We start from the raw sequence: 24744 nt of genomic DNA, 5'->3' as shown, positions 1-24744 counted from the left end.
AAGCGGGTTGAGATTGTTATTCCAAGCACCGCCGAGGTCAGGAAGGAAATAGGAAAATGGGGCCGCTTCAGAGGCAAGTCGAGAGCGGAATGGTAGCCCTGTTGAAAGAGCAGGTGGATACCTTCGCCTGGTCATGTCAGGATATGCCAGGATCGGGTACCGGTGTCGTTGTGCACAAGCTACCATGGAGAGAAGACTGTCCTCTAGAGAAGCGGAACGCCGGTGCTACTTATCAGAGAGCTATGGTGACTTTGTTTCATGATATGATTCGTCATGAAATCAAATGCTATGACATGATAGCAAAGTCCCAAACAGGAGAGGGGCATCTGGCAGACCGAGGCAAGTCGTTTGACTGGTCTAGATAATTCAGACTGAGGTTGAATTCAGATAAGTGCACTATCAGAGTGCGGTCCGGTAAGATGTTGGGGTTCACTGTAAGGGAGGAATCGAGGTTCATCCTGCAAAAAAAAAAAAAAAAAAAAAGGAAAAAAGAAAGAACAATAAGAGAAACGCCTGAACCGAGAATGGAAAGAGAGGTTCGTGGTCTCCTGGGTAGATTGAACTACCTGTCATGGTTCACATCTCACCTAACAGCCACGTGGGAACCCATTTAAGAAAAAAGAGATCAAACGGTCCGGTGAAATAATGATTGCCAAAGGGGCATTGAAAAATAAAAGAAAAGTTGCAGGAACCTCTGATTCCGATGTCTCCTGTGGAAGGAGCGATTGTTAATCTGGTACTTGACAGCCCTCGAGGGGTCCATAAGGTGAAGTGGGTCGGCATGACGAGTCTTGTCGAAAAGAGCATGCAATTTACCTTAGCAAAAAGTTTACCGACTGTGAAACAATACATTCACTGTTCGAGAAAACTTGATGTACTTTGGCATAGGCTGCTCACCGACTGAGACAGTATATGCTGATTCATACCACTTTGTGGATTTCGAGATGGATCTGATCAGGTAGATTTCTGAAAGAGCCAGCAATGACCGGACGGGTTGCAAAAGGGCCAATGATTTTGATTGAATACGATATTCGATATACCTCTCAGAAAGCAATTAAGGGGAGTGTATTGTCTGATTACATCGCCCCGCAACCCGTGGAGGATTATCAACCGATGAGGTTTGAGTTCCCTGATGAGGACATCTCGAGGTGCTCTAATCGAAAGATTGAGAGTAACCGATCCCGGAGGAGGGGCCTGACCCTGAATCTGAACGGATTCTGATGTCTGATGGGGAGGTTAAGGTGAATGAGCTTTTGTTGCCCGGATAACATTTGAATGCACCGACGATGTGATTGTGCAGAAAATGGTGGTAACCTATAAAGATTGGCATGAGATGTTGTCGTTCGCATTGCACAGGTATCGAACGTCGGTGCGTACATCTACTGGGGCAACTCCTTTCTCATTGGTATATGGAATGGAGACCGTGCTGCCGGTTGAAGTTCAGATTCCCTCTTTGAGAGTCCTGATGGACGTGAAATTGCAAGGGGCTGAATGGATAAGCACCCGGTACGAAGAATTGAGCCTGATTGAAGAGAAAAGGCTGGCAGCCATCTGTCATGGGCAGTGGTACCAGCAAAGGATGAAGCGTGCTTTTGACAAGAAGGTGCGACCTCGGGTATATCACGTAGGTGATATGGTGCTGAAAAGGATCCTTCCTCCTCAAAATGTTCGGAGGGGCAAATGGACACCGAATTATGAAGGTCCGTTCGTGGTCAAGAAGGTTTTCTCTGGTGGAGCCTTGTTGTTAACGACCATGGATGGCGAAGATTTTCCATCCCCTGTGAATGCTGACGCAGTAAAAAATACTTCGTATAAAGAGACCCGCTGGACGAAAAGAATAAAATAGTCCAGGCAAAAATGGGCATCCCGGCGAACCAAAAAAACAGAAAGAAAGGTTCGGGCAAAAATTAGGGATAAAAATGAAAAACTGTACACCCGGCAAGTCGAAAACCTGAAAAGGCGACTTGGGCAAAAAAGGGTATCCCGGTGGACTGAAAACCCGAAAGGGCGGTCCAGGCAAAAGAGGGATTGAAACGAACAACTGCGCCCAGCATGATCGTTTGCGCTTTGGTTAAAGCATCATGGATAATACCCGGTAGGGATCGATTTGAAGCGTCTTGTTCAGAAGGCAGAAAGCTAGGAGAGTCTGAGGACATATGGGGTGTAACTGAGTTGGAACTCGATGAGATCATGGGTTTCACATTGCCATTAGGATAGATTTTTTCCTTTTGTGCGCAATTACCTCTTTTCAGGAATTGCTTCCTTTGTATTGCTCATTTGAGCCACACTTTTGTTTCAGTCAATAAATGCATATTCAGTCAAATAATTTTGTTTTTGTTTTTCATTACCGCTTTGATTGCAAAAACATCCAGATATTTTTGATAAAGAATCTTGCATTTTAAGACATACAGGTCCCTTCCAATGCATGCCTATAAGATTGAAAGCTTGAAATCTTATTCGGAAGGTTGAGTGACCCAAGTGTTGAAATCTTGACACGCCTGGGGCATGGTTTTATCTAACGATCTCTTTTGCAGGTGCTGTTAGGTATTTTCACTCACTTGCAGGTTGTGATGTGGAAGCTTTTGATAAAAGAAATCCCCATGGGAGTCCGATCAAGGACGAATGAATGAAAGGATGACGAAGACGTTGAGACGTACGACGATCCTTGATTTTAATCAAGAAGACTCTTCAAAATCGGAAGATTGGAAAGTCTGTAGAGATTCCCCGCAGAGTTTGACCAGAAACGAATGAATGGGTAGAGAAGCGATGAGAGACGTCGAGACGTCCGACGACCTTTGGAATTAATCAAGAAGACTCTTCAAAGTCGGAAGATTGAAATTTCTGTATAATCCCTAGGAGTACGCTTTCCGTCGAGCGCGAAGCGATTGGGAATACAAGATGATGGAGCAGAAAAGGTCCAGACGAGTCTGGGAATTCTCAAAAGTGAAAGTCGGTACGAGATTGGGAGGTGGATACCATGGTTCGACGAGTCGACGGGTGTTCTGTACCAACTTTTCTCATTTCCCCAGCGAGGTTCCCAAGTAGAAGTAGAGGACCAATTCCCAGCAGATCCAAAGGTCTGTGTATCCCCTAGCCGAGTCAAGATGGTTATCCCCGACGGGTTTAAAACGGTGTTTCCTCAGCAACTAGGCCTGAAGGATGCTATTCCTCGAGTGGAGCGGGTTTCAAGGAAATATATCTCCAGCAGTGTTCATCCTACCAGTGGATTGGACAAGTTTCCGTAGCAGACGGATATCTGCATCCCCAGCTGAGTATCCTAGGTGTGGATTGGATGGATTCCCCGGCGGAGTAGCATTCGTTTCCCTTAGCAGGGTCAGGATGGTTATCCCCAGTAGGTGTCAGACCGATGCTTTCCCAGCCGCCAGTCCTGGAGGTTGCTGTTTCCCAACGGAGCTCTCTGTGAGCGTTTCCCCAGTGAAGTCGTCAGGTATCTGTGAGGATTCCCGAAGAAGAGGTGGGATGTATATCCCCAGCAAGTCAAAGATCGTGGTATCCCCACAGAGTGTTGGTGGTTCCTATCCCCAGCATTCCCCAGGTAGATTGGGTGCAAAGGAGGTTTTCCCCAGCAAGGGTGGCCTTTTCCCAACAGCAGTGCTATTCCCCAGCAGGGTGGAGTTGGAGCAATGTCGAGTTCCTCAGCAGAGTGTCTCGAGCTCTTCAGAAGAGTCCCTGAGAGGGATACTTTTTATGCATTCATCATGTAAATAAGCATAGCATATTGCATAGAAAAATAATAAATCGCGTAGCATTTCCATAAGTATGGAGCATTACGCAGAAAAAGATCATGCATTATTGTTGCAAGCATAGAGCTAGTCTCAAGCCGTGGTTACCGTTTGAGAGGTGGTTGTGCCAGAAAGCGAAGATGTTACTCCGAGGAGTTTGGCCTCATGATTTGATCAAAGGTATTTCCCCAGTAGTGCGATACTAGAGGAGTTTTTCCATCGGGCAGAGATGGAAATAAAATCAGAGGACGTTACGCGATCAGCGCGATTCAAGCCGTGGTTACCGCTTGAGATTTGGTTTTGCCGGACAGTGAAGACGATACTCCGAGGAGTTCAGCAGCGGGATTTTGGAGCAGCAGTATTTCCCAGTCATTGTTTAGTGTCTGGTCGAGCTTTCTTTGGTGTCAGTTGTAAGACCCCAATTTTGGCCCTAAGATCCCTCATGGCCCATATCATATCATATCATGGCCTCAAGGATCATTGCATGCCCTAGTTTCCCTCCTAGTGGGTAGTTTGCTTTGTGAGTTGATTCTTGATCACCAAGCATGTTTTGCATTTGTATATCTTTGCTTTTCATATGTTTACTAACCAAAAAGTACAAAAATATTGTCAGTCTAACTTTGTTGCTTGCAGTTGAAGCAGTCATCAGCAATTAGGTCAAAGACAGTCAACAGTCAGACATTGCAATGGATGGTGGCCATTCTTGCAGAATTTGGGCACCATGATCAATAATCAAGAGTTCATACAACTGGGGACATCATTTGAAGTCAAGTTCTCAAGGAATCAGGGTTTGGAATTCATCAGAAATGCTCCAGTCATGCAAAACCCTAGAAAAGTCAACAGAAAGTCAAACTTGGTCAACTGTGGATTTAATCAATGATTTGATGGATGGAATTGATTTGAAGGAGTTCATTCATGCTTGTATAAGCCTCATCTATCATGTCAAACCTCATCATGGAAGAATTTGAAGTCAATCAGAAAATTTCCAGAAATAGAAAGTGGACCTGTAATTTCAACTGCCAAAAATGGAAACTTCTTGATCCTCAACTTGCATCATGATACAAGCTTCAAATGAATTTTTGCCCAACATGAAAGTTGAAGATCTTGTTCTCCCATTTTCAAAAAGTCCAAGAACTCTCAAATCCCATGTGTGGTTGCCAAGATATGGTCAATTCAATTTCAAAAATTTGTGAACTTCAAAGAGCCATATCTCATGAACCATAAGGCCAAATTTGGTGGGGTTTTTTCCTACAAACCACTTTTTTCCTCCTCTTTCCAAAAATATAAATTTCATGAACCAAAACCTTGCCAATCAAAATGGCATTTTTTGACCTATTTCATTTAAAAATCAAGTTTGACCAATAGTTGACTTTTTGATTCTTTGATTTTTTCTCACTTTGGCCAATTGGGATTTGTTTCATATGGTATTTGCAACATGCTCCAAGTCCAAGTTTGTGTTCATGCTATCACCATGCTACCATTTTGACCAAAAGGTGCAAACTTGTTAATTTTGCAATTGGCTTCATTAAGTAAAAGCAAGGTTAGCAATTTATGTACAGACCAAAAACAACAAGAAGATTGGTCATATGCAGCCTGTACCAAGCCCAATTCGTGCAGCCATATACCTCCATTTACACTTGTGTCAAAATTAGCAATTTTTGCAAATGATCTCATTAAAACAAAATCAGCTTAGCATGTCTTAAACCAACTTTAAACAGACATATTTAAGTTCATTTCTGACATTTTGCAACCCTAGAGACTAAGAGAATCACAGCCTCCAACCGACCAAAAACATTCATTTTCTCCCATTTGCATTTTGGCCATTTTGAATTTTTCTGCTCAAAGCTTCAAACTGTTCGAGCAACCCTTGATCCCTTCATCACCTAGCCAACTCTTGGAAGCTTTTTGAACCATTAAATCCCAACTGGAAGTTCATTCTCCACTCTGTTTTCATTAAAGCTCAGCCATGGCAGATTTGGTCTGAAGACTTTCTAAAGGTTGTTGAGCTAGAGCAACTTAGTCATTCACCATGGCAAGCTGAAAAGAACAACTGTTCCGGACCAAAACCACAAAAACAGCACTGTTTCATTGATATCTCCAAATCAAGTGAGTTTTTCGACTTCCTTATTTTTCCAAATGATGCTATGCCATGTGTAGTCCCTGCATTGCTGAGTGTTATGAACCTAAAATCGTGTTAAATGGTCGAGTTATGTGGAAGAAATCTGATTTTAAAGTATCATGTGCAAAGTTGTTTTTGTATGATTCTTCTGCTTTAGTTCGATTTAATGATTATGGCTATTAGAATATGCATGAGTGATGCTTGTTTGTCATGTTGATATGTATCATTTCATTTTCTGGGTATGCTTGTTCTTATTGATTTTGATGAAGATGATGAATACCTGTTGTGTTAAACCCTAGCAGTCCCAGAATTTCGCATGAACTGATTGTGTTGGTTTGTTGTTATGTTATGATTGCATGAAGAACTTTGTTAAATGCCATGCTATTGTGTAATTTTGCTTGAAACTTGTTTTATGATGATGAACACATGATGCTGCTGTTAAACCCTAAGGCTCCAAAACCCTAACAGCATTTTTCCAGAAAAAACATGAATGATTGGCTGCTGATTTGAATTTGCTGCGTGCTGTACTGTTCCATTGGTTGCTAACCAATTAAAACATTTCGTGGCCTTTGCTTAAGCTGTGTCGTTTTGCTAAATGAATGTGGTAATTACCACCGTGCCACTGGTCAACCTTGGTTGACTCATTATTCCATGTCTTTTGTTCATGCTTCTTCCAATTGTTCACTCATCTTCAATAATTCATTTTTCACTCAATTTAAATCCAAAAGTCATGCAATTTTTTCCATCATGTTCATGAGAATGTCTATTATTTAATCATGATTTTTATTGAATTTTTGATTGGCTGGATTTTTAATGGAATTAAGTTTCTTAACATGTATACCTATGTGATACCTTTTGCCAAAACCCTTGTGAAATAATGATGATGCATCCAATGGTTCTGAAATTTTTTGAGCATAAACTAGACTCATTCACCTTTGTTTTGATGTAGAGTTTGTGCATTTATCATTTGTGGTTTGCCAGATACAAATTTTTGAAGTAAGGTGTGACAATTTGTGTCACACCAATGATATGCAAATTCATGATTTTTGTTCACATACCTCCTGGCTTCCAAATGACCCCAAATTTTGCATGAATGATCTCTTACATGTCTGGTTTGTGTATGAATTTTCTTGGATTTAATCATGCTGTTTCCAATTTGTTTGAGAATTTTCTTCCCTGCCTAGTCAATGGTTGACTTTATGTGATACATGTTGCCAAATCCTTTGTGAAATTCTCATACCTTATTGTATGATCATGAAATTTCATATGTGATAACTAGACATCTTGAGCTTTGCATTGGTGTTGACCTCATTCATTTCTCATCTGTTTTCAATTTGATATGATTTTTTGAAGTTGACCCATGTTTGTTGACCTTCATTGTGCATGCTTAAATTTGGTTTGACTTCTTGATTTCAATTGACCATCTTCCCATGATCCAATTGAGCTGAAATTTAATATGTATGCTATGTTATGGATTGTGATTGAGTATGAATTATTTCATAATTTTTGGAATTGATTATGTTTGCTTTTGAGCTTGGTCTTGCTGTTGACCTATTTGTGCTTTCCTTTGCCATGCTTTGCATTCTTTTGTGTATGAAATGACAATGATGCATGATTTGATGGTGAATCCAATTGAGATAGCTTCTTAAATGTTTGAACATGAATTGGGTTGACTTTTTCTTTGCTGTTTTGACCTTTTCTTTCATCTTTGACCCTAGGCTAGTCCTAGTGGTCTTTTGAGCTTACAATTGAGTTCCTGTTTCAGGTTAAGCACCAATGCCTCAAAGATCATTCTAACTTGTTTGAATTTGATTGTTTATCATGTGCTAACCCTTGTTTTGTAGGTGTGACTCATATAGTTGAGTCTTGTGCTTTGCACATTGGTCCCTCTGTGGTTGACTGTTGTTTATCCATTCCTTTTGTTTTGAACTGTTGACTTGTTTACTAATAAGTTTGACTTTTTCAGGTACACTTTAGTTGCTTTAGTTGCTTGCTTTGCTATTTAGCAATTGCTTTTGAGGTATAAACCTTTCTTCTTCATGTAGTCTGGAGACCCGGTCCGTTATTTGACCGGGCAAACTGTCTGAAGTCCTCCTTAAGAGGCAATGCTTGTGTGTGTTTAAAATTGTCCCAAGCAGGAAAAGTCCTTCAAGTAAGGCAATTGGTAGATCAAAGGGATAAGCAACCTATCCCCTACTATTCAGTGAGTCCTCTCCTTGCTCCCATTACATGGTTGAAGCATTGAGATAAAAACCCAAGATCTAATCGAGTCAATAATGTGGAAAGAGCTCCCTCTTTCTGAGCTCCCACACTTTCTTAAATGCTCTCCCTGATCAGGGATAGAAGCAATGAGGCACACCCCTCATCTCCTTTTCATCTGCTTCACCTTAGCCTCTCAATGGCAAGGTTAAGAGCGACTTTTACCTATTACAGTGGACTTTCATAGTCAAACCCTCTTGTGTGAGCCCCCCTTGTTTGGCTATAGAGTGTGCTGTTTGATATTCATTGATTGATTGATTGCTTCATATGCACATGTTTGCTTGTATGTTATGCATTTATCATCATCAATTGCCATTAGTGCATGATCATATCATTTGTCTGTGTGACTTTTATTATTGTTGTTTGCCCATTGAGGACAATTGTAAGTCCATTGCTTTGGCATTTGCTCCTATGATATGGAAGGATAGAGTGTAAGACCTCATTGGTCACTCATATCTTCTGTTTTATCTGTTTGTATGTGAGGATACAGTTATAAGTCCCTGTAAGTTGGCATCTGTTTTCCTGTGATCATAAGTTTGTTTTATCTGTTTGTATGAGAGGTTGCAATTATAAGTCCCTGTAAGTTGGCATTTGTATTCCTAGGACCATACTGTGGAGGTTAGAGTAAGCCCAGACAGATTGGCATCTGACATCCATGTTTGCTTTTCTTTGTTTATGTGAGGTTGCAACTGTAAGTCCCTGCAAGTTGGCATTTGCTTTTCCTATGATCATATGTTGGATATTGGTGTAAGCCCAGACAGATTGGCATCCGGTATCCAAGTTTCATTTTGTTTTAGGAGATTAGTGTAAGACCATTGAGTGGCTTCTGATATCCTGTTCTGTTTTAGGAGATTGGTGTAAATCCATCTATTGGTATCCGGTATCCGCCTTTTATTTCTTTGTTTGAGGAGATTAGTGTAAGACCATCGAGTGGCATCTGATATCCCGTTCTATTTTAGGAGATTGGTATAAGCCCAGTGATTGGCATCCGATATCCGCTTTCCTCTTTGTTTGTTTATTATTATCCATTGCTATTCCAAAGGACACACTTGAATCATCTGCTATATGATTTCAAGAAGTGAACCTTCTAAGAAGTTTTACGATCCATCTTCATCCATTCATCATTCATTATGCCCTAAACCTTTTCACACATTACTTTCAAACTTGACATAGTTATTGTGCAAACATCTCCATGCTTTTCAAACTAAAAACCTGGACCCCAAGTCCTTGACTTTTTTCAAACTCCATTTCATAATACTTCTTTTGAATCAATCTTAATCATACTCTGACTTCACTTTCATAATCACAATCAATTAACTTCACTCATTCACTTGTTTTGGCTTTGTCCATTGTTAATCTTTTCATGCATTAGCCATAGGCTTCAATTATCTTTGTGGTTGATGTAAATCTTGCCTATCCTTAGTGAGTCGACAGTAAGACTTCCGTACTTAAAACAGGGCTAACCCCTCTAGTACGTCGAAGCTATCCTCGCATGGTGGATGTTGGTCTTGGTCGAGTTTTCTCCCATTGATAATGAAAAGCCTCAGTGCTTGTGTTTAAAACTGAATCCACCAACTTTTGGAAATCTTTTAGCCGAACTACGGCGTTTTGATCCTTACCTTTGATGGAAGGTACGTAGGCAGCGGGTTCATCCGTTCAAACCCAATAACACAAAAATAACTAACTTGTACATTCTTTTCTCATCATCCCAATCATGTTTGCACAATCTTTATGTCATAACAAATAACAATCTTTTACAACAAGTGTGAAAAGGGCTCCCTAGGAGTACCTAGGACGTAGTGGGTGCCTAACACCTTCCCATTGCGTAATTTACCCCTTACCCAGAATCTCTGATCTTTTTATTAGTTTTCTACGTGTAAAACTTCTTAGGCTTTTGTTCGCTTTTTAGCCAGTCCTTTGGATAAATAAAAGTGCGGTGGCGACTCGAAATTTCAATGTATCTCCTAGCTTATGATTTAATCGATAGATCATATAGCGACGAATACACCGCTACAGAAAAGTGGCGACTCTGCTGGGGATATCTCACCAGAACCCTTGGTGGTATTGCCTACTTTTCACCCTTGTTGTGCTATATTGTTATTCATTATGTGACATATTTTTGTACAATTTGGGATCACTGTATTGATTGTAATGTGTGAATTGCTTGATATATAATTGCTGTTTGCTTTGGTGATCTGTGAGATGAGTTCTATACCCGAACTCGAGTGCACTCTAGGATAGGAGAATGGCATAGTCTTGTCGATTGGTGTGGAGTAGTCCTTAGCCAGTTGACTTGCGAGCCCATTCACTTGGTGGAGGTCATGTTGAACTAATAATGTCACACAAGTTATTTGTGGTTAGGCATTATTCTTTCAATCATGTTCCGCAGAAGCCAAGGACCTTAGTTTACCAAACCCATCTTGGCCTATTTTTAGGACCGTAGTGCGGAGGTCGTTCAGATGTCAGTTCTGATACGATTGTTACGCGATACTACACTCATAAGAGTTTCTCTTGAGAATATTCTTGGAATACGAGTATTCGTTCCTCCGATAATATTCGAAAGATGGAACGATGATTATGGGAACCTCTGATAGAACATGTCTGGCAGGTTTAAACCCTAGTACACTCCCTTTGGGTGGTTCTTAACCGAGACTCCATGCTCGTGACTCTCAACAAACCCGTGATTTATGGTTGAGTCGTTCAAACATTGTTAATATCAATGGATCCCGGATCAGGTGTAAAAACCTAAAATCCATCAAAGCGGCTGGTTGATATTAAGAATGTCAGAACCGGTTCATGTACCGTTAATATCAATGGAACTTGGGTGTCGATAAGGTGAAAACCTAAATCCACCAAAATGGATGATTGATATTAGGGATACAATGAGCTTTCCCACGACCTTTGTTTGGTGTGCTTTGCTTGATCCTTGAGTGTGTTTGTTGCATTCATACATTCACGCATTCATCCGCATCCATATCATCAGAAAAAGAAAATTTTCAAGGAACTCAAAGGAGTTTATTTGCAAAAATTTTCAAAACATGAAAAAACCGGGAAAATTTTTTCACCTGATATATCTGATGAGATATTCTCATGTATGATCAAAATGCTTAAATATTTCAAAGTTTGCAAATAAAACCCTCGGGTTCCTTTGATATAAAAACAAGCATATGCATAAACACTTCATGCATCATTTGCATAAGCAGGTGTTTTGTTCCGGTCTCCCGTCCTGTGGTCTGACCCTGCGATCTTCATTTATTTTGAAGACGCACTTTGCCGGTATTATACCAGAGCCAACTCTGCCAGATTGATAGATCATCCTGAGCTAGAGAATTGTGAACTCAGAGAGATATTTGCCAGACCAAGTGCTTTTGATGGATTTATTCCTGTTGATGGATTTATTCCTGGTTAACCAATCCCGGGCTGGCATTGGCTACTGTTCTGGGGCACTTAAGGAGCAAGGTTTGTTCAAGTGGAGGATTCATCCATGATGATCAACCTGAAGAAGAAGCTGCTGCTATCTTAGAAGAAGATGCAGAAGATCTGAACAATTTCATCATTCCTGGTGGTGTCTGCCACAATTGGGTCGCTGTGGATGTTCCTACGGTCATTCATAAATCAGCATGATTTGTTCACTTTGTTTGAAACCCTTCTCCCATGCCAAAAGGAGAAGTGATGACATTGTTGGCAACATTTAATACAATGATGTTTTCATTCAATTAATGCATTGTCAAACATTTGTTTTTCCATTTGTTTTCACTTTTTGCTTTTGCATGAAATCAGTGATCACAAAAAACCCTGAAAAACAATAAAACAGCTTTTTTTTCATCTGCATAACTGATTTGCTTGTTTAAAATTCAAAAGCTTTTCATTATCCAGAATCATTATGCAGGGATTTCTAAACCCATTGAACATAGTGATCCAACGCCATCTCCCAATCTTGAATTCTTTGTATTCGGAGCAGAGGAAGATGATGTTGAAGGGGATTCCTGATGAGATTACCCGCCTTCTTGAGCACGAAAGAAGCTCATTCAGCTGTATCATGAGAATCAGCATAACAGTCAAACTGGGGCATTGCAAATGCAATCAATCAAAAAAAAAAAAAAAAAAAAAAACAAAAAAAAAAAACAAAAAAAAAAAAGAGAAAAAAAAGAAAGAAGAAAGAGGGTGGAAAAAAAAAGAATGAAAAAAATCAAAAATCAGGAAAAAATTTTCAAAATTTTTCCAAAGAAAAAAGAAAAATTATACCCTCAAGTCCCTAGCTGACTGATGCTGAATGGATTCAGAGTCGTTATGACCAATTGAATTTGATTGAAGAAAAGCGGTTAACTGCCATGTGTCATGGTCAGTTATATCAGCAGAGAATGAAGAAAGCATTCGACAAGAAGGTCAAGCCTCGTGTGTTCCGAGAAGGTGACCTCGTGCTCAAGAAAGTTTTGTCTTTCGCGCCCGATTCCAGGGGCAAGTGGACTCCAAACTACGAGGGTCCATATGTTGTTAAGAGAGCCTTTTCAAGCGGTGCTTTGATGCTTACAACAATGGATGGGGAGGATTTCACTCGTCCTGTGAATTCAGATGCAGTTAAGAGATACTCTGCCTAAAAAGAAAAAAAAGTATATGCAAATGAAAAAAGAATGAAAAAACATAATAGCTCGCTAAGTTGAAAACCCGAAAGGGCGGCTTAGGCAAAAATGAGCGTCTCGGTGGAGAACCCGGAAGGGTAATCCAGGCAAAAATTAGAGACTTGAAAAAAGAGAATATTTGCATCCCGCTAGATTGAGTACCTCACCCTGGGGCAATCTAGGCAAAAATTAGGGATTTGGCAAGTAACTGCATCCTGACAAGACTTTCTGGTTCATCAGTCGTCATTTCGTCAGAAGATTCTCGATTCGTCGTCAACTGAAGCTTCGGATACATCGAGATTCAAATTGGTAGAGAAAGGATCATTATGTTCAATGTAGCCCTCTTCCAATATATATCACTGATTTCAAATTTGTACAGATCTATGGAGTCTTGCCATTTGCAGGCTACCATTCCATCAAATCAATTTGAGCTTTTATCCAATTATTTGCACTTTTATTTGTTTCAATTCAACAAATGTTTTGCATGTTTTAAATTGATAAAATGTCATTGTTTTAAACAAATCAATTTTTCAAAATTGTTATTTTAAACAAAGTGAACATTCACAAGATTGAAAGGATACTCAAGAATATCTCAGTGCTCTCCCGAGGGTGGCATGATTTCCAACAGGTAAGACATTTGTTCATATTCCTGGTTTGGTGGTATCTTCTTTCTTCAGATCTTTGTTGAGGTTGTTCCTCAAACAGAATTGTTGTTGGGGCTGTTCCCCAGTATAGTCGCAAGCAGAGTGTTGTTGAAGACTCCGTTCTCCAGCAGCAGTTTTCCCCCCAGCATGGATGTTTTATTGTGAAGTTTCGGCGGTTGATGGTTTGTCATCTTGGTGCCCCGTCACTTTCTCCAGTGGGTCGTATGCCCCAGACTTTATTTGTCTCCTCAGCGCAGTCATGAGTATAACTGATTGATTGATATTCCCCTCTGAGTCGCAAGTAGAGATGTTATTAACATCCCCACCAGGGTCGCGAGTAGAGATGTTATTGATATCCCCATCGGATTCGCGAGCAGAGTTGTTGTCACTCTTCCCAGTGCAGTCGCCAGCGGAGTTGTCTGTTTTCTTCAGCACGATCGCTTTCTTTTTGAAGACTCGGTAAGTCAGTGGTTTGATACCTGGTACTTTACCCTTTCCCCGGCAAAGTCGTCTGTGGAATTGTTGCTATCTGTCCATCAGAGTGCTTTTTTCTCTTCAGCAGAGCAGGATTTATTTTCCTATTCAGTGGTTGATTTGGGTTGACATCCCAGCGTATTTCAACCATCTTTTCCTCAGCGTAGTCTGCAGAAAGTTTGTTGTAGCAGTTTTGCCTGTTGAATGCTCTTTCAATCCCCAGTATGGTCGGATGATAGCTCTAGCCTCCAGTGAACGGATTGATTCCCTGACTGTTTGCGATCCCCAGTAGAGTGGCTTATATCGCAGAATCTACTTGTTGTGATCAGTTTGCTGTGTATTCTCCCCAAGTGGAGCGGTTCGTTGCAGAATCTACTTGTTTGATCTGTCCTCCCTCAGTGGTTTGTTCCCAAGAGAGTAGCCGACAGTTTTCCCCAGTAGAGTTGCTTATGCAGTCAGATTCTATTTGGATGATATCATTCTCCCTCAGCGGGTTGTTCCCCAGTGGAGTTGTGTAGATTTGCTTCTACAGCAGTTTGTGCTTGTGCAACGCACTTTTTGTTTCTCAGTTGACACTGGGATCTCCTGCAGATATACTTTGGGACTTCTCTTGTTCCCCTACAGATTTGTCTTGGTGGCTGTTTTGCCCGTTGTGACTTCCTGTACCCTGATTGGGTTGTTTCCTGATATCTCTGACCCTCTGCTTCTCCAGCAGTACCTGCAGATCTTTGCTTCTCAGCATGTAAATCTCCGCAGATTGGCTTTCCAGTTGGTTTTTCCCCTGGAAGTATAATACCGGGCGTTTGATTCTCGAACCTGTTTGTGTTAGAACTGTCTGTTTTGTCAGCATTCATCAAACATAAATCACGTATATTCATGCATATTCATAAACATTCAGATAGTCATGTTGCATTTCTCGCCATATATCTTTTGTTTGTTGTGTCTCCTGCTATGGTGATATAGATCTCTTTATAGATCTCCTCAAGCAGATGTCGGGTGTTATAAATCTCTCCATATAGAGTCAACCCCATAAGCAGAAAATGTTGTCTTTCCTTCTGCAGTTCCCCACTGAGATATATCCTCGTGGATGACGGTTTTTTCCGTTTCCTCCCAACACATATATTGGGATGGATTTTCCTATTTGAGTTACATCCTCATTAGGACGTGTCTTTATTCAGTCTGTCTTTTCGGATTATTCCCGAATTGGCTATGTGTCAGATATCTTGTACTTCCCAGTGGGTTGTTCCCCAGCGGAATGTTTTTGGGCCTCTACCCTCATACCGGTAACTATAAGTCCCATCTTTCCTGGCATTCTTAACAGAATTTGTGGTTATACACCTTTTATTCTCCAGCCAGAGTTTTTGGTCTTCTACCCCGTATTCGGTAGATGTAAACCCTAATTTTGTTGGTTATCTTCATCTAGTCCTTGATGTTGATTTTCCTTTGCTTGGATAAGTTGCTCAGATCAGCACTTATATCCCTAGCAAGTCTTTTGTGGATAATTGCCGTATGCTAGCAATTTTATCCCCAGTGGGTCCTTTCACCGTTTGCTAGTGATTTGTTCCCCAGATCATTGGTTGTATACCAATGCATCCCCAGCTAATCCCTGTGGATAATTGCCGGATGCTTGCAGTTTATCCTCAGCAGATCGCCTTTCATTTACCCTTTTGTCGGTAATGTCTGTTGCTTCTTTTGATCGGTCATCACTATATACCTATTCTGGTATCCTGATGCCTTTCTTTTCGGATTTTTATCCTATAAACAACCTACAACCCGGTTAAGGATAATTTTCCATGCGAGTATATTATTCACGGTTTGCCGGTAATGAATAGTATATCTCATGCGCTCGTTAGTTGGAATCCTTTGTTGATTTTCCCCAGCTGAGCAAGATTCGTATTCTTTGTAGAATCGAATGTCCATCCTATAAACAAGTCTGCTGTTCTAGCTTTCTTCAGGGTGATGAGTGTCTTGGAACACAAACCAATTCACGATTTCGGATTTTATCCTATAAACAACCCAGTAACCGGTTCAGGATAATTTTCCTTTCGAGTATATTATTCACGTTTTGACGGCTATGAATAATATGTCTCATGCGCTCTTTGGTTGGAGTCCTTTGTTGATCTTCCCCAGTCGAGTAAGATTCATTTTCCTTGTGGAATTGAATATCCATCCTATAAACAAGTCTGCTGTTCTAGCTTTCTTCAGGGTGATGAGTGTTTTGGAAGTGAAAACCAATTCACGTCTTCGGATCTTATCCTATAAACAACCCAGTAACCGGTTCAGGATAATGTTCCTTTCGAGTATATTATTCACGGTCTGCCGGTAATGAATAATATGTCTCATGCACTCTTGGGTCAATCCTTTGTTGTTTTCCCCTCAGAGTAAGATTCGTATTCTTTGTAGAATCGAATATCCATCCTTAAACAAGTCTGCTGTTCTAGCTTTCTTCAGGGTGATGAGTGTTTTGGAACACACACCAATTCACGTTTTTTTGTCCATCCTTAAACAAGTATGCTGTTCTAGCTTTCTTCAGGGTGATGAGTGTTTTGGAACACACACCAATTCACGTTTTTTCGGCCATCCTATAAACAAGTCTGCTGTTCTAGCTTTCTTCAGGGTGATGAGTGTTTTGGAACACACACCAATTCACGTTCTTTTTATCCATCCTTTAACCAGTTTGCGTTTTGGATGATGAGTGTTTTGGAACACACACCAATTCACGTTTTTTGTCCATCCTTAAACAAGTCTGCTGTTCTAGCTTTCTTTCGGATGATGAGTGTTTTGGAACACACACCAATTCATGCTTTTTTGTCCATCCTTTAAACAAGTCTGTTGTTCTAGCTTTCTTTCGGATGATGAGTGTTTTGGAATACACACCAATTCACGTTTTTTGTCCATCCTTTAAACAAGTCTGTTGTTCTAGCTTTCTTTCGGATGATGAGTGTCTTGGAACACACACCAATTCACGCTTTTTTGCCCATCCTTTAACCAGTTTACGTTTTGGATGATGAGTGTTTTGGAACACACACCAATTCACGTTTTTTGTCCATCCTTTAAACAAGTCTGCTGTTCTAGCTTTCTTTCGGATGATGAGTGTTTTGGAACACACACCAATTCACGTTTTTTGTCCATCCTTTAAACAAGTTTGCTTTCGCTCTCTTCAGGATGATGAGTGTCTTGGAACACACACCAATTCACGTCTTTGGTCGGTCACCTGTTACATACCTACAACCCGGTATCCTTGGTGTTCCTTCCTGATTTTTGTTACCCTTATACCGGTAACATCTCATTTGTTTGGTGCTTCCTCAGTGAAGTTTTCCTGTTGCTTCTCCCCAGGAGTCAGCTTGTGTCTCTCCGATGGATTTATTTTCCTTTGGAATTTTTCTTTTCCCCCAGTGTGAGTCCTTCACTCCCCAGTGAGTTCTCCAGTCTGTTTTCTGTTATTTCCTAATCAGAGTCGTGTTTTGTTCACGTTGTGTCAGTTTTGTTTATTCCCAACTAGAGTCTTGTTAGAGTCTCTGTTCCTGGTGAGTGTATTACTCCGATGGATCGTCTTTTCTTCTGTGTGAATCATATTCCCCACAGAATTTTGTGTCTTTTGCATGCATACATTTGCATCATGAGGTCTCTTAGGGACCAAAATTTGTCTCATTACTGTTATTTAAGCCCATTCTACCGCGTCGAGATGAAGATTTCTAAACTTCACTTCTCCGGCTAGAATGACCTTAAATAGGGGCATCTGTAAGACCCCAATTTTGGCCCTAAGATCCCTCATGGCCCATATCATATCATATCATGGCCTCAAGGATCATTGCATGCCCTAGTTTCCCTCCTAGTGGGTAGTTTGCTTTGTGAGTTGATTCTTGATCACCAAGCATGTTTTGCATTTGTATATCTTTGCTTTTCATATGTTTACTAACCAAAAAGTACAAAAATATTGTCAGTCTAACTTTGTTGCTTGCAGTTGAAGCAGTCATCAGCAATTAGGTCAAAGACAGTCAACAGTCAGTCATTGCAATGGATGGTGGCCATTCTTGCAGAATTTGGGCACCATGATCAATAATCAAGAGTTCATACAACTGGGGACATCATTTGAAGTCAAGTTCTCAAGGAATCAGGGTTTGGAATTCATCAGAAATGCTCCAGTCATGCAAAACCCTAGAAAAGTCAACAGAAAGTCAAACTTGGTCAACTGTGGATTTAATCAATGATTTGATGGATGGAATTGATTTGAAGGAGTTCATTCATGCTTGTATAAGCCTCATCTATCATGTCAAACCTCATCATGGAAGAATTTGAAGTCAATCAGAAAATTTCCAGAAATAGAAAGTGGACCTGTAATTTCAACTGCCAAAAATGGAAACTTCTTGATCCTCAACTTGCATCATGATACAAGCTTCAAATGAATTTTTGCCCAACATGAAAGTTGAAGATCTTGTTCTCCCATTTTCAAAAAGTCCAAGAACTCTCAAATCCCATGTGTGGTTGCCAAGATATGGTCAATTCAATTTCAAAAATTTGTGAACTTCAAAGAGCCATATCTCATGAACCATAAGGCCAAATTTGGTGGGGTTTTTTCCTACAAACCACTTTTTTCCTCCTCTTTCCAAAAATATAAATTTCATGAACCAAAACCTTGCCAATCAAAATGGCATTTTTTGACCTATTTCATTTAAAAATCAAGTTTGACCAATAGTTGACTTTTTGATTCTTTGATTTTTTCTCACTTTGGCCAATTGGGATTTGTTTCATATGGTATTTGCAACATGCTCCAAGTCCAAGTTTGTGTTCATGCTATCACCATGCTACCATTTTGACCAAAAGGTGCAAACTTGTTAATTTTGCAATTGGCTTCATTAAGTAAAAGCAAGGTTAGCAATTTATGTACAGACCAAAAACAACAAGAAGATTGGTCATATGCAGCCTGTACCAAGCCCAATTCGTGCAGCCATATACCTCCATTTACACTTGTGTCAAAATTAGCAATTTTTGCAAATGATCTCATTAAAACAAAATCAGCTTAGCATGTCTTAAACCAACTTTAAACAGACATATTTAAGTTCATTTCTGACATTTTGCAACCCTAGAGACTAAGAGAATCACAGCCTCCAACCGACCAAAAACATTCATTTTCTCCCATTTGCATTTTGGCCATTTTGAATTTTTCTGCTCAAAGCTTCAAACTGTTCGAGCAACCCTTGATCCCTTCATCACCTAGCCAACTCTTGGAAGCTTTTTGAACCATTAAATCCCAACTGGAAGTTCATTCTCCACTCTGTTTTCATTAAAGCTCAGCCATGGCAGATTTGGTCTGAAGACTTTCTAAAGGTTGTTGAGCTAGAGCAACTTAGTCATTCACCATGGCAAGCTGAAAAGAACAACTGTTCCGGACCAAAACCACAAAAACAGCACTGTTTCATTGATATCTCCAAATCAAGTGAGTTTTTCGACTTCCTTATTTTTCCAAATGATGCTATGCCATGTGTAGTCCCTGCATTGCTGAGTGTTATGAACCTAAAATCGTGTTAAATGGTCGAGTTATGTGGAAGAAATCTGATTTTAAAGTATCATGTGCAAAGTTGTTTTTGTATGATTCTTCTGCTTTAGTTCGATTTAATGATTATGGCTATTAGAATATGCATGAGTGATGCTTGTTTGTCATGTTGATATGTATCATTTCATTTTCCGGGTATGCTTGTTCTTATTGATTTTGATGAAGATGATGAATACCCTGTTGTGTTAAACCCTAGCAGTCCCAGAATTTCGCATGAACTGATTGTGTTGGTTTGTTGTTATGTTATGATTGCATGAAGAACTTTGTTAAATGCCATGCTATTGTGTAATTTTGCTTGAAACTTGTTTTATGATGATGAACACATGATGCTGCTGTTAAACCCTAAGGCTCCAAAACCCTAACAGCATTTTTCCAGAAAAAACATGAATGATTGGCTGCTGATTTGAATTTGCTGCGTGCTGTACTGTTCCATTGGTTGCTAACCAATTAAAACATTTCGTGGCCTTTGCTTAAGCTGTGTCGTTTTGCTAAATGAATGTGGTAATTACCACCGTGCCACTGGTCAACCTTGGTTGACTCATTATTCCATGTCTTTTGTTCATGCTTCTTCCAATTGTTCACTCATCTTCAATAATTCATTTTTCACTCAATTTAAATCCAAAAGTCATGCAATTTTTTCCATCATGTTCATGAGAATGTCTATTATTTAATCATGATTTTTATTGAATTTTTGATTGGCTGGATTTTTAATGGAATTAAGTTTCTTAACATGTATACCTATGTGATACCTTTTGCCAAAACCCTTGTGAAATAATGATGATGCATCCAATGGTTCTGAAATTTTTTGAGCATAAACTAGACTCATTCACCTTTGTTTTGATGTAGAGTTTGTGCATTTATCATTTGTGGTTTGCCAGATACAAATTTTTGAAGTAAGGTGTGACAATTTGTGTCACACCAATGATATGCAAATTCATGATTTTTGTTCACATACCTCCTGGCTTCCAAATGACCCCAAATTTTGCATGAATGATCTCTTACATATCTGGTTTGTGTATGAATTTTCTTGGATTTGATCATGCTGTTTCCAATTTGTTTGAGAATTTTCTTCCCTGCCTAGTCAATGGTTGACTTTATGTGATACATGTTGCCAAATCCTTTGTGAAATTCTCATACCTTATTGTATGATCATGAAATTTCATATGTGATAACTAGACATCTTGAGCTTTGCATTGGTGTTGACCTCATTCATTTCTCATCTGTTTTCAATTTGATATGATTTTTTGAAGTTGACCCATGTTTGTTGACCTTCATTGTGCATGCTTAAATTTGGTTTGACTTCTTGATTTCAATTGACCATCTTCCCATGATCCAATTGAGCTGAAATTTAATATGTATGCTATGTTATGGATTGTGATTGAGTATGAATTATTTCATAATTTTTGGAATTGATTATGTTTGCTTTTGAGCTTGGTCTTGCTGTTGACCTATTTGTGCTTTCCTTTGCCATGCTTTGCATTCTTTTGTGTATGAAATGACAATGATGCATGATTTGATGGTGAATCCAATTGAGATAGCTTCTTAAATGTTTGAACATGAATTGGGTTGACTTTTTCTTTGCTGTTTTGACCTTTTCTTTCATCTTTGACCCTAGGCTAGTCCTAGTGGTCTTTTGAGCTTACAATTGAGTTCCTGTTTCAGGTTAAGCACCAATGCCTCAAAGATCATTCTAACTTGTTTGAATTTGATTGTTTATCATGTGCTAACCCTTGTTTTGTAGGTGTGACTCATATAGTTGAGTCTTGTGCTTTGCACATTGGTCCCTCTGTGGTTGACTGTTGTTTATCCATTCCTTTTGTTTTGAACTGTTGACTTGTTTACTAATAAGTTTGACTTTTTCAGGTACACTTTAGTTGCTTTAGTTGCTTGCTTTGCTATTTAGCAATTGCTTTTGAGGTATAAACCTTTCTTCTTCATGTAGTCTGGAGACCCGGTCCGTTATTTGACCGGGCAAACTGTCTGAAGTCCTCCTTAAGAGGCAATGCTTGTGTGTGTTTAAAATTGTCCCAAGCAGGAAAAGTCCTTCAAGTAAGGCAATTGGTAGATCAAAGGGATAAGCAACCTATCCCCTACTATTCAGTGAGTCCTCTCCTTGCTCCCATTACATGGTTGAAGCATTGAGATAAAAACCCAAGATCTAATCGAGTCAATAATGTGGAAAGAGCTCCCTCTTTCTGAGCTCCCACACTTTCTTAAATGCTCTCCCTGATCAGGGATAGAAGCAATGAGGCACACCCCTCATCTCCTTTTCATCTGCTTCACCTTAGCCTCTCAATGGCAAGGTTAAGAGCGACTTTTACCTATTACAGTGGACTTTCATAGTCAAACCCTCTTGTGTGAGCCCCCCTTGTTTGGCTATAGAGTGTGCTGTTTGATATTCATTGATTGATTGATTGCTTCATATGCACATGTTTGCTTGTATGTTATGCATTTATCATCATCAATTGCCATTAGTGCATGATCATATCATTTGTCTGTGTGACTTTTATTATTGTTGTTTGCCCATTGAGGACAATTGTAAGTCCATTGCTTTGGCATTTGCTCCTATGATATGGAAGGATAGAGTGTAAGACCTCATTGGTCACTCATATCTTCTGTTTTATCTGTTTGTATGTGAGGATACAGTTATAAGTCCCTGTAAGTTGGCATCTGTTTTCCTGTGATCATAAGTTTGTTTTATCTGTTTGTATGAGAGGTTGAAATTATAAGTCCCTGTAAGTTGGCATTTGTATTCCTAGGACCATACTGTGGAGGTTAGAGTAAGCCCAGACAGATTGGCATCTGACATCCATGTTTGCTTTTCTTTGTTTATGTGAGGTTGCAACTGTAAGTCCCTGCAAGTTGGCATTTGCTTTTCCTATGATCATATGTTGGATATTGGTGTAAGCCCAGACAGATTGGCATCCGGTATCCAAGTTTCATTTTGTTTTAGGAGATTAGTGTAAGACCATTGAGTGGCTTCTGATATCCTGTTCTGTTTTAGGAGATTGGTGTAAATCCATCTATTGGTATCCGGTATCCGCCTTTTATTTCTTTGTTTGAGGAGATTAGTGTAAGACCATCGAGTGGCATCTGATATCCCGTTCTATTTTAGGAGATTGGTATAAGCCCAGTGATTGGCATCCGATATCCGCTTTCCTCTTTGTTTGTTTATTATTATCCATTGCTATTCCAAAGGACACACTTGAATCATCTGCTATATGATTTCAAGAAGTGAACCTTCTAAGAAGTTTTACGATCCATCTTCATCCATTCATCATTCATTATGCCCTAAACCTTTTCACACATTACTTTCAAACTTGACATAGTTATTGTGCAAACATCTCCATGCTTTTCAAACTAAAAACCTGGACCCCAAGTCCTTGACTTTTTTCAAACTCCATTTCATAATACTTCTTTTGAATCAATCTTAATCATACTCTGACTTCACTTTCATAATCACAATCAATTAACTTCACTCATTCACTTGTTTTGGCTTTGTCCATTGTTAATCTTTTCATGCATTAGCCATAGGCTTCAATTATCTTTGTGGTTGATGTAAATCTTGCCTATCCTTAGTGAGTCGACAGTAAGACTTCCGTACTTAAAACAGGGCTAACCCCTCTAGTACGTCGAAGCTATCCTCGCATGGTGGATGTTGGTCTTGGTCGAGTTTTCTCCCATTGATAATGAAAAGCCTCAGTGCTTGTGTTTAAAACTGAATCCACCAACTTTTGGAAATCTTTTAGCCGAACTACGGCGTTTTGATCCTTACCTTTGATGGAAGGTACGTAGGCAGCGGGTTCATCCGTTCAAACCCAATAACACAAAAATAACTAACTTGTACATTCTTTTCTCATCATCCCAATCATGTTTGCACAATCTTTATGTCATAACAAATAACAATCTTTTACAACAAGTGTGAAAAGGGCTCCCTAGGAGTACCTAGGACGTAGTGGGTGCCTAACACCTTCCCATTGCGTAATTTACCCCTTACCCAGAATCTCTGATCTTTTTATTAGTTTTCTACGTGTAAAACTTCTTAGGCTTTTGTTCGCTTTTTAGCCAGTCCTTTGGATAAATAAAAGTGCGGTGGCGACTCGAAATTTCAATGTATCTCCTAGCTTATGATTTAATCGATAGATCATATAGCGACGAATACACCGCTACATCAGTAAACATCATCATTCGATGTCCCATCAACGTCAAGTTATTTCCCAGTCATTGTTTAATGTCTGGTCGATCATTGTTTGATGCCTGTAAACATCATTGTTTGATGCCTGTAAACATCATTGTTTGATGCCTGTCAACATCATTGTTTGATGCCTGTAAACATCATTGTTTGATGCCTGTAAACATCATTGTTTGATGCCTGTAAACATCATTGTTTGATGCCTGTAAACATCATTGTTTGATGCCTGTAAACATCATTGTTTGATGCCTGTCAACATCATTGTTTGATGCCTGTAAACATCATTGTTTGATGCCTGTAAACATCATTGTTTGATGCCTGTAAACATCATTGTTTGATGCCTGTCAACATCATTGTTTGATGCCTGTAAACATCATTGTTTGATGCCTGTAAACATCATTGTTTGATGCCTGTAAACATCATTGTTTGATGCCTGTAAACATCATTGTTTGATGCCTGTAAACATCATTGTTTGATGCCTGTAAACATCATTGTTTGATGCCTGTCAACATCATTGTTCGATGTCCTGTAAACATCATTGTTTGATGCCTGTCAACATCATTGTTTGATGCCTGTAAACATCATAGTTCGATGTCCTGTCAACATCATTGTTCGATGTCCTGTCAACATCATTGTTCGATGTCTGGTAAACATCATTGTCCGATGCCTGTAAACATTGAGTTTTCTCCCAGTCATTGTTTAATGTTTGGTCGAGTTTTCTTTGATGTCCTGTAAAACATCATCGTTCGATGTCCAGTAAACGTCGAGTTTCTTCCCGGTCATCAGTCAGTGTCTGGTTGAAGGTGTACCCTCTGATATGTCGCCATCAGAGTGGTGATTGGTGTTATTTCCGACGATTGCCAGCGGAGTTATCACAAGGAAAGAAAATTTTGGGGTTCAAGAAAAAGGAGAAGAGAAAATTTTCGGGGTTCAAGAAAAGCATAAAGAAGAGATGGTAATCCCGAGCGGATGTGGTGTTCAGGCCATGGTTATCCCTGCGTTACCATTTATTTTGGTATCCGGGTCGACTTGTTCCGTACCAGACGGATTGTTGAGAGACTGTTCTTCGCCGATTCTGACAGGCGTTGTTAATTATTTTCCCATCAGAGTGCAAATTGTTCTTCTGTTCTTGGTATTCAA

The sequence above is a fragment of the Lathyrus oleraceus genome, chromosome 4 (genome assembly GCF_024323335.1).
Source record: "Lathyrus oleraceus cultivar Zhongwan6 chromosome 4, CAAS_Psat_ZW6_1.0, whole genome shotgun sequence".
Lineage (NCBI taxonomy): Eukaryota > Viridiplantae > Streptophyta > Magnoliopsida > Fabales > Fabaceae > Lathyrus > Lathyrus oleraceus.
The sequence above is the reverse complement of the archived record's forward strand: the minus strand, read 5'-3'. Positions refer to the sequence as shown.